The sequence below is a fragment of the Suricata suricatta genome, chromosome 9 (genome assembly GCF_006229205.1).
Source record: "Suricata suricatta isolate VVHF042 chromosome 9, meerkat_22Aug2017_6uvM2_HiC, whole genome shotgun sequence".
Taxonomy (NCBI): Eukaryota; Metazoa; Chordata; class Mammalia; order Carnivora; family Herpestidae; genus Suricata; species Suricata suricatta.
This window is the reverse complement of record NC_043708.1, coordinates 79,736,700-79,754,367: the sequence shown is the minus strand read 5'-3', so window position 1 is coordinate 79,754,367 and position 17,668 is coordinate 79,736,700. Positions and strand designations below refer to the sequence as shown.

The 17,668-nt window shown below is 42.3% G+C and overlaps 1 long non-coding RNA gene across 5 annotated transcripts in view; it reads left to right on the top strand.

The window, feature by feature from the left end:
* LOC115302440 overlaps window positions 1–17,668 on the top strand; it is a 178,505-nt gene that overhangs the window by 143,118 nt on the left and 17,719 nt on the right. For all 5 annotated transcript variants that reach the window (XR_003913455.1, XR_003913456.1, XR_003913454.1 and 2 more), the window contains 3 exons: window positions 9,185–9,253; window positions 10,473–10,578; window positions 16,088–16,254. This is a non-coding gene — a long non-coding RNA (uncharacterized LOC115302440). The remainder of the gene's footprint in view (window positions 1–9,184; window positions 9,254–10,472; window positions 10,579–16,087; window positions 16,255–17,668) is intronic.

Genomic DNA, 17,668 nt, shown 5'->3' with positions numbered 1-17,668 from the left:
ATTGCCAGGTAGTGTGATTAACTATATTCTAAACGTTGTTTTAAAAGAAGAGACTCAGATAAGCATCTTTACCAAGCAAATTAACAAAGGCAACAGTATCTGAAGAATTAATTTGCATTAGAAACTGAGCATTACCCAACATTTAGACTGAAATGGGTTCTTTGGATCTAAGCATAAAGTAATTTTATGTATAATCACAATACCATTAGTCTATATTGAAGGTCTATTTGAATACAGTAGGACAGGAATAAATATAGTATGTGTATCTCACATAACTCAAGGGTATGTATACTGGTTGGCAATGCTATATAACAATATTTGTAAAAAAAACACTGTTATATTTTAAGTCTGTTCACACATTAATGTTAAGGAGAAAGTGTACTTACACATAAGTAATATGTATTCAGGGCTTACAATGCCAAGTCAATACACATATTATTAAGTCACAATTTTGAGAGTGTTCCAGGTCCTCAAGCAGCTGTTATCTCAGCCACCTTACTCTCTTCTAGTTTAGTATGTTCTCCTGTCAAAGGTATGGTGTATATGGGAAAACAAAAGAGAGGAATATCTCTTTCTGGCTGGAAGGGAGAGCACTGGGTCACGGGGCTTTCCAGAGCAGAAAAGACAGAACACTTGTCAACCTTTTCCATGAGTTCAGCAAAATTTGACAAAGATAGTATAAGAAAAAAATTTCACAGGCTAACTTCTCTCATGGTCATGGATATAAAAATAATAAATAAAATGTTAGCAAAATGAATTCAGTGACATATGAAAATGATTTGATGTCATAACCAACTTGGGTTTATTTTAGCAATGGTTAGCTTAAGACTTGAAGATTGACATCATTTACCACATAAGCATTACAAAAGAAAAGAACCGCTAGCTTATATAGATGGATACAGAAAATATTTAATAAAATGAAACCCCCACTCATTGCTAAAATAATAATAAAAAGACTCCTAGTGTTTAAAAGTCTAAGGAGAACATTATTAATTGTAAAGTATCAAAAGGTGTTTTACCTGGTATGTGGGATCAAACAATTAACATCAATCATCACCATTTCCATTCAACCTTGTATTAGAACTCACCAGTGCAATAAGTCAAGAAAAATTAAATCATAAAAATTAGAATATAAACACACCAGTATAGAGGATTTAAAGAATCTATAGGTAAACTAGTAAAATTAATATAAAACTCCAGTGACTTTGTTAAATGCAAATACAAAGCAAACATACACAAATTAATTGTATTTCTATACGTCTACAGCAAGGAACTGAAATTTAAAATATATATATGAGAAAACAACTAGAGCATCAACAACATTAAATATGCAGGTATGAATGTACAAAAAGAAATGCAAATACTTTAACCAGAATATTTAAAAATTTACTGAGAGAAATTAAAGAAGACCTAAGTAAATGGGGAAATCCTTTATGGGTTAAAAGACTCAGTCACATATGACTTCCTTGGAGGTCAGAGGAAAACGTGAATGTTTAATTTTTTTAAACAGGCAATTTGGGGAAAGATGTTACATGCTTTATCTGTACAATTTGAGTAGCTCCAGTTCTATGTAAGATTGTGGAACACTAAGTGTTGGGTACTTGGAATGTAGCAATGAGTAAGATATAATCCATATGTGCATGTGCACAAAGAGCACAGCCACTTAACACAGATTCAGTATGATCTTACAATGGCATTTTTGAAGCAAAACAGGATGTATACAGGGGTATAGAAACACGATGGCTGAATGGTGCATTTTACGAGAAGTTGAAGGGTCCAGGAGAAGATATTAAGACAATGACATTTGTTCTGGTCTTTCACAGATGAGCCACGATTTTCCAAGTGGATAGCACGTGTGCATGTGTGTGTGTGCACAGGTTGGGGTTTGGAAGCAGAGGGTGTGGGGCTCACAGGCACAGGGATTTGCATGAAAAATGGCACAAGAGACTGCAGGGAATGTATGTATGTTACTAAGACATAAGGCCAGGAGTATTATGATGGCTTCAGATGAAGTCAGAAAGGTAGTTTAGGATCTGTTATGAAAGGCATCTGGCCTTGTTAATCAACTTTTCTATCCATGGGCTACTCTTCAAATTGGATTGTGCATAAGAATTATTTTAATATGTGTTTAATGTGCAGATTCCAAGGCCTTATCTCTAGAAATTCTGATCCAGTGGATATGGAAGCTCAGTGTCCCTTGAACGTCAGTTTGAATAAAACCCTTTCAGGCAAGGCAATTTTCCAAGCAGGTGTTTTTCACAAATAACACAGCACAGGTGTGGAGGTTGAGTTCATGTGGGGGTTGAGGGGGCAGCAGAGGGACTATGAGGCAAAAAAGAAAAAGACATTTAATACACTAGCTCAAGTAAGAGATGACTTTAATCAGTTATTTCTCTTGTAATTCACGTTTTTGTGGGTATGCTGATTTGCTTTGTGGTGAACACCCCGAGTGTGAGAAGCTAACCCTTCTGGTGTTTTGTAGCCCCCAGTGCCTAGCGGGGCCCTGTCATTCCACAGCTGGTGTTTTTGAGTATGTGTGGATATAGCCTTTCCACCTCAGCCATATGTTAAGGGCATATATATTTCATTTTCTGGCTTCTCTAGTTCCTCCTCATTTCTCTTTTCCCATCTTGGATTTGGTGACACCACCTTCCTGGTGACGGTGCCCTCAGGTGTTGCTGACTCTTGTCAGGCTTAGTTGAGTTTGTCCTGGCCACTTCGGTGCTATTGAGTCTCCCCTCTCCCCTCCCCTCCTGTCTCCTTCCCTCTTCTCCAAAAGCTTCTGCAGGTGTTCTTCCTGTGTGAAACTAATCAACCAGTAAGTGCTGCCAGGACACTGATACATCAGTTGATACTGATGTAACAATGTATTCTAATGAGCCTTCCACTGGGCAACATGTGTAGATGCACTAATGATGAAATAAGGAATAAATCTGAAGGCTGAAATTCTGGTGACTGCATGTTAACTGATGAACCATCAGCGTATCTAGCTTCATGCCTGGCATATGTGTGTTAAATACAGAGTTGAAGAACTCATGATTAAATGTATGAATGAATAAATACATTTCAGGGCAGGCAAGCCTTTGAGCATACTGTGTCCTCCCAGGAAACCAGCACAATGTCTGCCTTGTAGGTAGTGAGTGCAAAGATGAATTGCAGCTCAGGGACTCCCAGAGCCCACCCGCACTAACCCCTGCCTCTACCCCCACCCCAGGGGGGTTAAGGAGCCCTGGCTAGCACGGTAGATGCTGGAGGTCAGAGCCCAGAGCATTCATTCCAGACTGCTCCCTAGACATACACACCCTTGTGACTTTTGGAAATGACAACTTCTATTTGAGGCTGAACATTACTTAATTTATGGAGATCTGCTGGGTTGGGTTTCAGATATTTCCTAGGATTTTGGAGTCCAACATTTGTTCTTTGGATTTAAAGATGAAATAATGAAGATATAATCCAGGCAAAGCTCTGCCTCTGGGAGAATATCTACGCACAGTCTCCCTGAGTAAGTGCTGGAGACGGCAGGGATTCTTGGCAAAGCTGGATTGGCTCTCCAGTGTGGATGAGCAGCCAGGAAGACCAGGGTAGGGTCTGGGCAGCCACAGACCCCAGCTTTCACAGGAGGATCTTGAAACCCTCAGGGACCTCTGCTGTGCATTCTCTGTGGCAAATTCAGGAAAGGGATTAAGTAAGAGTTTCTTCCTCTTCTCCCTTCTCCCCAATTTAGACATCAGTATGGTAAAACGATCATTTGAAATGAAAACCCCTTAATGAATATTAAACTTTCTCTGTTTTGCCACAGATTATTTTAACATTTCTTGGAGCCTCTTCCCCCCTCCTTATTTTAAGAACTTTCACATTTTAATGTCTAAACAACTCCAAGAAGTAGGAACAGTTTGCCCATAGATCCTGCCTCTGGGAGGCTAACCTGTTTTGCAGTCAGACTCCTGTGGTTGGGGTGTTTAGGGTTAGTTTTAACATGCTGTGTCTTGCATCAGCTTGGGGTTGGTTTTCCATTTCAGAACACATCTCCAGTTTCACGTAGATTTAAAGTTACCACTCTTTGGTAATAGTCGGTTTTCCATAGAGAGTTATTTGTCCTACCTGAGTTCTTTGTGATCCTGAGGATTTTTTTTTGACTGATGTGAGCCTCAATTTCTTATCTCTGAACTGTAGGCAGTATTGCTAGCTTATTGGCAAAGTAGCTTTGAGGATTACATTAAATGAATATATTTAAAGCACTTAGCACAATGCCTGGCACAGGGATGCTGAGCTGACTATAATACTAAACAGAAAATCACTGCTCCTTCATGAGGAAAAATATCAGGTAAGGTTTTAATGTGTGCTGTCAAAGCCCATGTCATGTTTTATTATAGTTAGTTATATAAATGTGTGGCCTTCTCCTCCATTAGACTCTATTCCAGCTGGGCAAGATGGCGTCATCAAGCTCCAAAGACCTGGCATCTATCATGGAGCCAACCACATGTTCACATTTAATAACCATTATTGGGTTAAAAACCAAAGTGCAGCAGTCAGAAAGGCCTGGGCTTTAATCCTTTTGATTCCTTGGCTTGTTACCTCTCTGAGTGTTGATGCTTTCATGTATAAAATGGAGATAATACCTCCCTTGCTGAGTCATTCTGAACATCCAGGAGGCAATGGATGGTGGTGATGTTTAGTCAGGCACGTGGCTGTCAGGGTGTGCGCTATGACTAAGAAGAGCACGTCTTCTTTTACTCACTATTTGCTTTTCTCTCTGCTGCATAACCCCTTTAATTTCATTGACATGAGAAACCTGTCAGAGCCTTGCTTTGTGGAAAGGAGTCCTTTCTTCCTGGAATGAGAGAGGAGATTCCCGAGGAAAACATGGCGTACATGGGACCTTAGGTGTCTTTGGTGTCAAGCAGTGAAGTGTCTGCCAGCAACCCCTTACTCTGGGCCCAGCCGTTTTCCAGGCAGCAGTCAGCATGAAAACATTAATCTGATAATGCCACCCCACTGCTTTAAATCCCTTATGACATGCCATTGTTCTTGGGATAGATTGTACTCAAAGCCCCACATTGGTTCCTATACACTTTTCTTCTTCCTCTTCATTTACTCTCTTTTCCTCTCTCTCCTCTAACCACACCTGCCTTCTTCCCATTCTCCTCACCACAAGATGTTTGCACATGTTGTTCTTCTGTTCAGAACATCCTTTTATTCCCTCATTGATTTATTAATTCCTATGTATCCTAAACCTTGCTTCCTCAGAGAAGCCTTCCCCTGATCGGTCTGAAATGATTGATCTGATCAATCTGAAATAGAGCACTATTGCATGTTCTCACTGTATTGAATACCGATCTTTGTAATGTTATTTGCAGCCATAGTTTTATATTTGGTCAGTTTTAACCTATGTAGAATCTTATACTTTTTGTAGGAGTATTTGATTACTGTCCATCTTAGTCCATTTGGGCTGCTGTAACAAGACACCGCCGACTGGGACCGGGTTGCTTTATAAACAACAAACATTTATTGCTTACAGTTCTAGACCAGAAGTCCAAAATCAGTCCTGCCAGCCTGCTCAGATTCCAGTTAGGGCCCTCTTTGTAGTCAAACACTTTCTGCTGTGTCCTCACATGGTCGAAGGTTCTAGAGAGTCTATAAGGTCCTTTTGAAAGGAGCACTAGTCCCATCCATGAGGGTTCTCCTCTCATGACCTGGTCATCTCTCAGAGGTCTCACATGGTAATACCAGAACTTTGGGGTTAGGATTTCAACATATGAATTTTGGGGATGATACAAATTTAGATCACAGCACCATCCAGCTCCTGCAATGCACTATGGGATCCACGAGGTAAAAGGCCTCCTTCTGTTTTGTACATTACTATATCAAAGACTCACATTCAACAGCCTACACTGGCATGGCCCTACCAGTTATTAATTTGCTGGAATAATTCCACACCAGCAGACGAAAACCCAGCCCCTAGAGTCCCTGAATGCCCTCTTACCTCCTTCCCGCTCTGCCTCAACTGTCCTGGTCACTCAGCTGAAACACCTTGGATATCCCTCCAATCTAGCAACAAATGGAGTAATCTAGAAACAACAGTGCCCCTCAAAACCCTGTCCAACACTCTGGCTGGTGCTCTCATCATGCCCCTGTCTCACTCACTCCTGACTACTGTGAATGTCAGTCTCTATTGTTCTCAGTAACTCCAGAGCAGCGACATGGTAAGTACTCAAGGGACATTATTGAGTGAAGTGTGTGATTACTGCAAAGGACATATGGACACGGCGGCAGAGTGGGACTCAGCAGGCCCTGAAGCTGTGGCAAGGGCTGGGGCCCTGTTTTCTACTTAGAGGGTCCTAGGAACCTCTCAGCATTTCTTCTAACTATGCATACCATCCCATAACATCTGGGTTTTGAGACCTCGGATTCAAACCAGAAAATGCGGCAATTGGAGGGATTAGAGGGAAGAGGGGAATAAGTAAAAAGAGGGAGGCCAAGGACAAGTTCAGATTCTCCCCTCTCTGAACCTCTGAACCGCTGAATGTTTACTCCATGATGGATAGATGAGTTGGCAGGAATCAGGAAATATGCCTCCTCCAGACCGCAATGCCTTAGGCCAACCCCCTTATTTCCCTATATAAAATAATTAAATGTTGAGACAGTTTAACACATTTCTTTGTTTCTTTCTTGGGTCAGGAAACAGGCAAACTCAGACCCATAGCTGCCCAGGGGATGTGGAAGAGAGGGCAAAACGAAGTGCAGTGTTCAGCCTCTGTTGGAAAAGTGTGCTCATTATGAAGGTGAAGACAGAGAGCAGGGAAGGAATTCAGGTTGCACCTCCAAGGAATCTCTATTTCACAATTCCATAGGGGTAAAGCCCCTTTAGCTGGCCTGCCGTGACAGCTAGGATTCCTAAGGTGATAAAACTTTCAGTAAGGCAAGGTTGTGGCTGCCTTTAGCTCTCAGGGCTTTGCCTCTGGGTGACTTGCCTGAGGAAAGGTGGTCAGAAAACATAGGGATATGGAGGAAGCACTTGGAAGTCAAACAACAACATTTACCAATGCCAAAAGAAACAAACAAACAAAAATAGGTGAAGAGAAATAGGTGGCATTTTCGATGCCAAAAGAAACAAACAAACAAAAATAGGTGAAGAGGTCCCATTGAGTTTGGTGTAGTTTTTGTTGAACTTAAGCCAACAGGATGGAGGATGAAAGAAAACACTTAGAGTGGAAGACAAGCTGAGGATGAAGGTCAGGACTGAGCTTCACATTTGGGGGTGAAGTATATGAAGATGAAAGGAAGGTGCAGAGAATGATATATTGCCCAAGGATAGACTCCAGAGAGCAAATGGGCCATGAGCATGTACTAACAGCAATCCCAAGGAAATAGGCATGGGGATCCAGGAATTTGCTGGGCACCCATGGTCACTGGTTTGCATATAACTACCAGGTGAGGTGAACTGGGAGAAGTGGGTCGAGAAGCTGAGAAGGTTGACTTTTGGAATCTAGGCAGTATGTAGTCCCAGGTTGTTGAGGAATTTCCTGGTTTTAGTGTGGACAGTCCTGAGTCTCCGGAAACCCCACCAATCTCAGGCAAATGAGATACTTGATCACTCTCTGTATGTCAGACTCACTGATTAAAACCCCTGCCATAAAATTCTAGCCTAAATAACCTATCTTGCCTTCTTAGCAAAGGACTAAGCCTTTCCTGCTGAGCCAAATGTGCATGAGAAAAATAACCTTGTTCACCGGCCACTCAAGTTTTACTTGAATGAGGCTGATCCGGTTTGCCCCCTAAGGGCCAATGTTCATATGTGAGATTTATAAAATGGACTCCAGCTTTGGGGGAAAAACGGACAAACCATTCCTGTTTTGACATTTGCATCTATGAGCTTGACAATGGTTTTACTCTTGGGTGTTCTTTTGTTGTGCATGTCACCTGCTTGGACTATGATCCTTGGTAATGGGTGAGTGACAGAAGAGATATAAGAAGAACATCAAGAAACACCAGGTTTGATACATTATTCAAGGCTTCAACTTGAAAGAAAACTCAGTCCAAGCAGATGTGTTTAACCAAGTCCCCCCCTCCCCTCACTTAATGGAAATAAGCTATCAACCATCTTTGTTCTTCCATGCATGGTGGCTCTTTGGAAAACTCTTATCAAGATTATCTACCCAAAAAACACTAGATGCTTTTGATATGTTCAGCTCCAAACTAGGCTATGTGGGAGAGTAAAATAATAATAATAATAATAATATGATGATGATGATGTAGATTTCTTATTTTAAATCATGAGATAGAGGAAAATATACTTGACACAAGTAGAGAACAATGTCAAAAAAAATCTGAAAGTTTTCCATCTTGTGAGGCATAAAAAAAATACGTGCTCCAGGAAATTCAGAAGAGGAAGTGTGGGTAGGTGAAGTCCTTGAGGACTTCATGGAGGAGGGGGAGCTTTTGCTAACCTTATAGAAAAGAGGAATCTGTGTGAGGCTCATACCTCATTTTCTAGTAGGGCCCACCTCTATTTCTTTGCTTATGTTTTTATCACTAATGGTTGTGTTTAAGACATGATAGATCTGGTGTTAGGTGGGAACAAAAGTTTCAACTTGCTTCTCTTCCCTGCACTCATTCCCAGATTGGTGACAAGGACTCTGGTTTGTTTCTGATTCAGTTTCTAAACATTCAATCCAGTCTTATACCATTGGGTAGATACTGGTGTCATTAACTTTTGTGTTATATCAAAAATGATGAGAGCTGCCAATGTTTAATTCTCCTCTCTCTCTCTCTCTCTCTCTCTTGTTTGCTGAGGCAGAGGAGTTGGGGTCATTTTTCTAAGAATTGTTTATTTTCTTGCTACAGTACGAGATAAGATGGACTTTACTCCTCATCCTGTCAGTATTTGGTGATTTTCTCAAGTTATACCAACAAAAACCATGGGATTCAGTCTGACCCTGTTTGGCTTATGTTTCTGCATAATCTAATGTGTAGGGAATGACCCTGTCAGGCCCTTCCTTAGCTGGAACTACTGGGCTTGAGCTGGGTGCCACCGAGCTTGAGTTCAATATCCTGGAAGACAAAAGCTAAGAGCTCTGAGTGACTCACTCTGATTTCCTTGTGGGGGCCCAGTTTGCACCACTTTCTTGGTAAAGAAAACCTCTTCAGAACATGTCACAATCAATGTGTCCTTCATTTTGTGCAGAAAAGAGGAAATGTAATTGGACATGAAGCTTATTGGAAGAAGGCTTAGAAATGGAGTGGCTGTAGAAAGGTGAGTGGCAAGAGCCTGCATGGGTAGTGCATGGGGACATTGATGGGGCTGTGAAAAAAGTAGGGGAGTAAGACAGTACCCTTCCCCAAAGGTAATGGAGAGGGGCAAGCTGAAGGCTGTGGGGCACTCCACACAGAGTGATGAAACACCATCCACCCTTTATGTGTGTCTGTCACTGCACTTGCACGGTTGGGCAAATAGTGTGGTTTCTCCCTAAAGGCCGATGTCCCAACTTTTGTTTTGGCTTAGTGTGGCTGACGGGGAGAAATGTTAGAAGTAAAGAACTGTGGCAAGTCTTGATTCAGAGGGCTGCTTGCAAACCACCATGGCCAAGTTTCTAGTTGTTGACATTGCGTATCCTGTCCTGTTCATGCTCAGTGCCTGGCCTATAACAAATGTTTGTTGATCAAATGAATAAAGGCAGGAGACCCTGAAAGAGTTGTGTCCTTTTTTTATGTTTATTTATTTATTTTGAAAGAGAGAGCGAGTGAGTAAAAGCACAAGCAAGAAAGGGGCAGAGAGAAGGAGAGAGAGAATCCCAAGCAGGCTTCGTGTTATCAGCGTGGAGCCTGACACAGGGCTCGATTCTACAACTGTGAGATCAAGACCTGAGCCAAAATCAAGAGTTGGATGCTGAGCCAACTGAGCCACCCAGGCACCCCAAAAATAACTACTTTTTAAAGGAAAGGGAATGAATAACAGGCTTGTCCTTTTCTTGGCCACCATTACCATGAATGCTCTCAAACATAAAGCTCAATCAAATCTTTCAGCCATGTCAGCTGCCCCTCACCATCTTCCCCATGACTCCCTCCTCATTCTCCAGAGTTAAGCATGGTTGGGTAAGTGAGAATAACTTGGAATATCTTGAAAATGTGGCAGAGTGGGTCTTTGATCTAAATATTTTTATTGAGCTAGGTTTTTTAGTGAGTCCAGTCAATATAGCTATGGGCACAAAGGATGGATTCAAGCTTTGCCTTCTGAATCTGACTTCTCCATTGCCACCTGCCACAGAGGAAAAGCATTAGGAGTTCACGGCCCTTTTTTGTTTACTGCAGAGTCCTCCTGCTGCTCCATTAGATTCCTGTCTAGAATTGCAGAGAATAGATGTTGGGACTTGAAAAGTTGCATATGCTGACGTGTCTGGGGCTATGTTATCATTTTGTGGAAAGTCTTGCGCTGCTCTTAAGGTTCGTGAAAAATCATGTTTTCACCACCTCAGGAGGACCAACCAAAACATTTGGTAAATTTCTGCCTGAGTCTGTTTGGAGTCTTTTTATGGATGAAAGATGCATGCTTCACAACCTCATCACTGCTGGACCTGGGTGGTAAGATTTCCTTTGGCTTAAATACACACACACACACACACACACACACACACACACACACGGTACAAGTCAGGGATTCCCCTGACTGAGATAATGAAATGTTGTCAAAAGGTCTCCTTATGCAGAAATAACTCTTAAAAATAAATAATCAAACAAATATGTAGGCTTAGAGCAGTTGGATATATAACCTGGACCAAGTCAGTTCTGACCTAGGTCTGGAGAGTTTCTGTTTAATTCTGGTTGGATTTAATCCTTTTTACAGTGACAGGGAGTGGCTATAAGGGTGTCACCTGGCTCATGTTAGGAGTCTTGTCTTCTGCAACAGAACCTATTGCACCAGGAAGAATGGAAAACTCTGGGTTGAAGTTTAATGACTAGGCTCAGGCTAGAATAATGAATAACACTGAACTCATGTCCAAATTTTGCCAGAGAGTCAGTGCCTTTTCAGCGAATGCCAAACACCAACAAGCACATGATTGAGGGTTTGTCCAGCAACAACCCACCCTCCCAGCTGACCCCCTGCCACCTTCAGAAAGGCCTTCCTGGGTACTTCTTCAAATACATCTGACGCTATTGGCCTGCAGTTACACATAGGTGGTACTTTGGCCAGATTATATTATCCTTCAGGAAATTTATTTACTTCTAACAGAACAAAATGGAACATACATCCAGGGCCCAAGGGCATCTGCTTAGCAGATAATCGTAGCAATAAAAATTAATTTCTCCCTTTAGCAACCTTGGACCCGTAAAGAAAATGGTGAGAACAAGTTCTCTGAAGGCTGCCAGGCCAAAAAGATGAGTCTTGTCCATTGTGAAAAGAATATCCTCCCTGTCTGGGTGTCTGTTTTTATTAGGAATTATATGTTTTTCTTATGTGAACTTGTGACCCAATAATAAACTACCTGGCTACTAAACCAACTTCCTATCCTAAACCTCTCGCCTAGGCCTGCTGTGAATAGGTGTGCCTCTGCTCGGGGCCGAGTCCAGTTGTCTACCCTAGCTCTGAGCATTTGTTCTAGGATACCACAGACACCCTTCTGGTTCCATTTTGAACTCGTGTCCCTGGCTGGCATTCGGTGTCAGTGGGTCTTTGATCTAAATGTTTTTATTGAGCCAGCTTTTTTAGTGAGTCCACTTCATGTAGCTCTGGACACAAAGGATGGACTCAAGCTTTGCCTTCTGCATCTGACTGAACAAAGAGAAGATTCTTCTCCCAGCTGCCTCTGGCAGGGCTGGTTCTAACCCAGGTTTGTGTAGCCTGGATGCTTTATGAATCCAGCTTGGCAAGCAGTGTGGCCTTTCCATGTGAGCAAGTTTCAAGCTGGTCATGGTTCTGGCTTGCTATATGCCATTCACTGAAGGGGTTCCTATGTATGTCTCAGGACCCCATGTAGACCCCAAAACCTGTGAACTGCGAGAAGGCCTCAAATTCATTTCCTATCTATTTCTTTCAGTCCATTCTGTGGGTCCCTCACTTGTACACATATGACCCAGGCTCTCAGTAATGTCTCCTGTTGGATTCTCAGAGACCAAAACAATTTTCATGCCATTTCCTTCACCTGGAACAGTCATTCCTAGGTCTTCTTCTCATGGCTGGATCCTTCCTTTCCTTTAGGGCTCAGTGTCTTCTGAGAGTCTTCCTCTGACTAAGCTGCCACCATGCTGTTTGCCATTTTCTATCAGAGCACTATGCTCACTTTCTTTGAACCACTTATTGTAATTAGTTATGATGCAGTTGTCTATTTGTTTACTGCCTTTCTCTCCAAATAGAGAGTAAACTACTAAGTCTCTGTTATTCACTGCTTAGCATCTAGCACTTAGCACACAGTAGGTTGTCAATAAATATACGCTGATTGAGTGGATGAATGAGGCCACTGTCAGGTCCTGAAAATGACCAGAACCCTACCTTAGTTTTCCCAGAAAAGTTTGGAAAACAACTTTGCCTCTCTCCACCTAAATTAGGAGGGTAGAGAGAAGAGTTAGCATAAGAGGGAATAGCAAGATACTTCCAGGGATACTTTCATTGCTGTCCAAGAAAAATATTAGTAGGCTAAGCTAACACCCTTGTGCTCAGACATGTCTGCCCCTACCAGCCACCCTGCCAACATTTCCCACTCTGCCTGGTCAGGTAGTTTGTGCCAGAAGTCCCTGTCTCCCTTTATGGTTAACTGTTAAGAGTTGACTGAAGAATTGTTGGCTCCTCATTTATCCCCTGGCATCCTCACAGCAAGAATTAATCATCCCAGTGAGACTTGTTTATGTGCTTAATTGATTTTGATAGTTCTTATGCCTTCAGCACAGGCAGCCCTTTGCTGAAAGCTTGTGGAGGGCGGGTCGTTTCCCTGTCCTGCTCCCCAAGATGCTTGAGTGGCGTTGCTTCAGCTCTGTTCAGTTCCATTCAACCCAATCCAGTCTTCACTGAATGCCTACAATGTAGGAAGATGCTGGTTACTGAAGCCATTCACTGAGGCATGTGAGGGATTTCTTCAGTCCCTCAGCAGAGGGGTTGGCTGGGCTCATTGGGAATCTCTAGGTGCTGTGCCTCTCTCTAGATCTCAGGACCTTGCTGGAGAGTGATGCTGTGACAACTTGTTCTCTGCAGCTCCAGAATGGTCAGTTCTTTCATAACATTGTCCAAGGAAGGCCATTTGAACCAGTGGCCTTTTTAGTATCCCCTCTCCCCCTACCCCCATTTCTCCTTCCTTTTTTAAAAAATTTTTTAAAAAATGTTTTTTATTTATTTTTGAGAGACAGAGAGAGACTGTGCGAGCAGGGGAGGATCAGAGACAAAGGGAGATACAGAATCAGAAGCAGGCTCCATGCTCTGAGCTGTCAGCACAGAGCCTGATGCAGGGCTTGAACCCATGAACCGTGAGATCATGACCTGAGCTGAAGCTGGATGCTTAACCCACTGAGCCACCCAGGCGCCCCTCTCTTTTCTTGTCCCCAGTGCCAATACTTTCTTTCCTTTTCTTCCTTCTCTGTAAGGTGCCCATTGACACATTTAGGGATATCCATCCCCACCTGGGCTGTGGGTCATGGTGGAATCTATCCTGAGTCAGAGATGCTACCTCAACACCTTACTCAGTATTTCCTTTATTATCATTCATTTCAAGTGATTTCTTTTGTTATAAATTTACTGCGGTTTCTTTCAAAAATCTTAACTGAGCACATACATTGGACCAGGTACTCTGAACCTTGCTTTCGAAATAACTCACAATGCATTGAAGAAAATAGATGCTTAAGCAAGTAAACATCCAGCAAAGCAAGTAAACATCCAGCAAAGCAAGTTCTCATGTTTCTATTTTACATATATATGTACACATATGTGCATGTGTGTATAGAGTGTTCTATGAGAGCTGTTGTCAGACCCTGAAAATGACCAAGTCCCAGAGTTAGTTTTTCTCGTTTTATTTCTGGCTGTTAAGAATTTAAGTCTTTACCCGAGGGGTTGCAAATTTGATTGCCTACATTACTGAGGTCATGAAATGACCTGGTCAAAAATGAAATAAGTTGTAGGACTTTGGTGTATTGAAGAGACCATGAGCAGTCTAAGGAGGTCAGTGGCTACCTGAAGTTGTCTGATTATTGCTACTCTAAATGAAAAAACCACTATGACCATAGCTTTTGATTGTTCAGGAGAACATGGAAACCTGGATTTCCCATATGACATTTCCCAATATTTAAATCATACCAATGGCATAAATAAATAAATAAATAAATAAAATCCAGCTAGGTCTGAATATATCTCATAGTCACCATTTTGTAAGACTGTTTTGTACCAGAAATACAGACTTATTTAATAAAAATTTTACTTATCTGCAAACCATGTGGATTAATTTCATAGGTTTTCAGGTGCTTCATATGAATTCATCTCATGAGGCCCATGGTCCTTTACTACTGTTTGTCTGGTGATCCTTTTCCTCCCAAAGATTCACCTGACTTGTTGCTGGTCACGTGCTGGGGCCTCACAAAGATGCTTCCATAAATCACTCATAGTCCTGTAGTTGCTTTGAGTAGCTCTGGCTTTTATTTTCTCTTCTGTTCTATCTGCCCTTTTGTGAAATCTGCCTTCCCAGCTTCTGCTGTGGAATGTCCTTTTCTTTTTCTCTTTTCCTCCACTCTCCTTACATCCTGGCTGAGACTAATAAGCTGTTTATGGAAACTATTCTTCCTGGGTACCTGACTGGATTTCTGGATTCCTGGGCACATTTCCCCATCTTCTCTGCAGTTAGGGGAGACCATGTGACTGTGTTACCAGTGGACCCAAACTACCTCCTGCATGCAGCCCTGCCCCCTGCTCCACCTAGCCTTCCCTCCTCCAGTGGCTTGATGCACATAACCATGGCAACCATAAAAGCCAAGTGTTGAATATGGGAGGGCCACAAAATGGAAGAATCTTGGATCCCCGAATGAATACTTTTAATACTTGGTGTGGGGGAGGGGAGCCGCCTGTTGCACAGATTGCTCTTTTCCCAGCTTGTCTTCCCACAATGCTAGCACAGGAGCAGTGGTGCTCAGTAAATGCTTCTGGAATGAATGAATGAACGAACGAACAAATAAATGTCTCCATAGAACTTTAGAGCTGGTAGGGACTGAGGCATCATCATATTATGACAAATAAAGAAATGAAGGCTCACAGAGAGGACGTGACGTGTCCAAGGTCAAAAAACTAGTTAATTTCAGAACAGGGATCAGCAAGCAAGCAGGGAGCCCCAGTCTGTTGTCCTTCACTGTCCATGCTTCCTTCCATGGTAACCATAGTAAATCGGCAGTTGCTAAACCAAGAAAGGGATGATTTCATGCCTTAACTTTAAGCTATTATCTCAACAAGAATGCGTTTCATCGTCACACAGTGAACATGTGAAATATGTTGCAAGTGGGCTATACTGCTTTGCTGGGTCTTCATTGGAAACCCTGTTGTACATCGCATAGCAGGAAACATGTGTAACTGTTATTTGATCTGTAGCTTATACAGTTAGGGAAGCCATCTTGCAACAAGGGGACTTGAAGAGTTTTTCCAGAAAGGGTGGGATCTGGTGTGGGGGGGGGATAAAGTCTTGGAGTAGAACACGGTGTATACCAAAGCTCCGGGTTGGCAGAGCCCGCTGTGTCCAACTGCAGTAGTCTTAGCAAAACTCAGGTGCAGTCTGATGAAAGGGCTGTTGGCAACCTCACCAAATAAAAGGGCAGATGGCTAATGATAAGACTTAAATATTACATTTGATGATTGGTACTTATATCTCTTCTCTTTGAATGAAAATAATGTGGTACACATAAATATCAACTCCATTTCATCTTTTACACATTTATGTAGAGCACCTTTCCTCACACATACACGGACTTATCTCAACCCATCCACTGAAAAACTGTGTTTCCCACAAACGCCTTCTTGCAAAACTTAGCTTTTTTATGAAATGACTGAAAAATAAAGACTCTTCTGAGGTCATTACTCTTTGTTGTTGGTTTTATAAATCCATAATTCTGTCTTTTAACTGTCTTTCAAAAGCAGGCATGTCTTGAAACATCCTGATTGTCACCTCACTATGGCGTTGACCTGTCATGGAACCTCTTTGGATGGCCAGGTCTAAATGACAGAAGCAGCATTCGTACTCATTCATTCTCCTCGATGGGGACTCCATGCAATAAATGCATTGCCAACTTCAAGAACTCAAGGTGCGGGTTAAGTATTTTTCTTAAAAGATTCTTTGTGCTTGCAATTTATTCTTTTGAGGGTATGGTGGCTATATTTGATCAGTTGATGCTAGAGAAGGGATAGAGTGTAAATCTTCAGAGATGAGGGATATATCTCCTCTAGTCAGACTATCCATCTGCCTTTGGGGCTAAGATAAGATTGGTTTTAATGTGTTGGCATTTTAGTCCCAGTGCAGTAATGCACAAATCCTATGTCCCTAGTCATTGTTGGTCCCAAGCCAAGGACCATACTTCAGGGAGCTAGAGTGTAGGGACACCTCCAGAGTCCTGGCCACAGTAGCATGGGCTGGGGCACCTGACATGGGGCCATCCCAGCTAGCACGCCTGGTTGCTTTCCTTTTAAAACTGAATCAAATGTGGAGCCCAACACTGGCCCCTAAGAATATGAGGGATTTAGTTAAGGGAACCCTACCCTGTCCCTTTCCTAGGGGGACTGCTCGCATAGGTCATCGAGGCATATGTTTGTTGAATTAAGTGCATGAAAAGGTGGCTTGCCCGTTCCTCAGAATATGAAGGACTTTCCTAGGAGGAGCATCTGCAAAGGTAAATGTGGTTGAACTTGAGGAGAGAAGTACAAAGAAGAAGCAAGTGTATGCAATGCATGGAAATATTTTAGTGGCAGTTGCTCTGGCTTACATGTATCATGAAGTTACCTGTACCGTGAGTGTTTGTCTTAATTTGTTCTACTCTGGGGATGAGGTAGGGTAGGGAGTGAAGTGGAGAATTTTAGAAATTGTATTCTAAAGGTTGTTTTTCGTATTTGATTTTTAACATATTGCATAGAAAGTTAACAAATTGCATGGGAAGAAAGGGGAAACCCCTCTTTGCCCGAGCTGTGTCATTGTGGTATTGTGCAAATTTGTATTTCCGCACTCTCGGGGTATAAACGACAGTCTTCTCTCTAAGCATGGGGCAAAAACTGCTTTTCCCTACACCTTTTTGAATTGCCCCATAGTCTTCACACATGTGCTCTGCTCTCCCCCATGGAACATAATTTGCAGCACTGCAAGATTGGGCAATGACCTTTTCACACTTCTGAGTCCTGCTGGTCATTTTGCAATCAACAAATGTAATAGATCGAATCTGCGTCAGACTGTTTTGAGCCTTCCTGTTTGGTTGAGCTTTGTTCAGCTCTTTAAACACTGTTCTTTTTTTTTTTTTTTAACATTTATTTATCATTGAAAGATAGAGACAGAGCATGATCATGGGAGGAGCAGAGAGAAGGGGAGACACAAAATCTGAAGCAGGCTCCAGGCTCTGAGCTGTCAGCACAGAGCCTGATGTGGGACTCAAACCCACGAACCATGAGATCATGACCTGAGCCAAAGTTGGACACTCAACCAACTGAGCCACTCAGGTGCTCCAAAACTGTTCT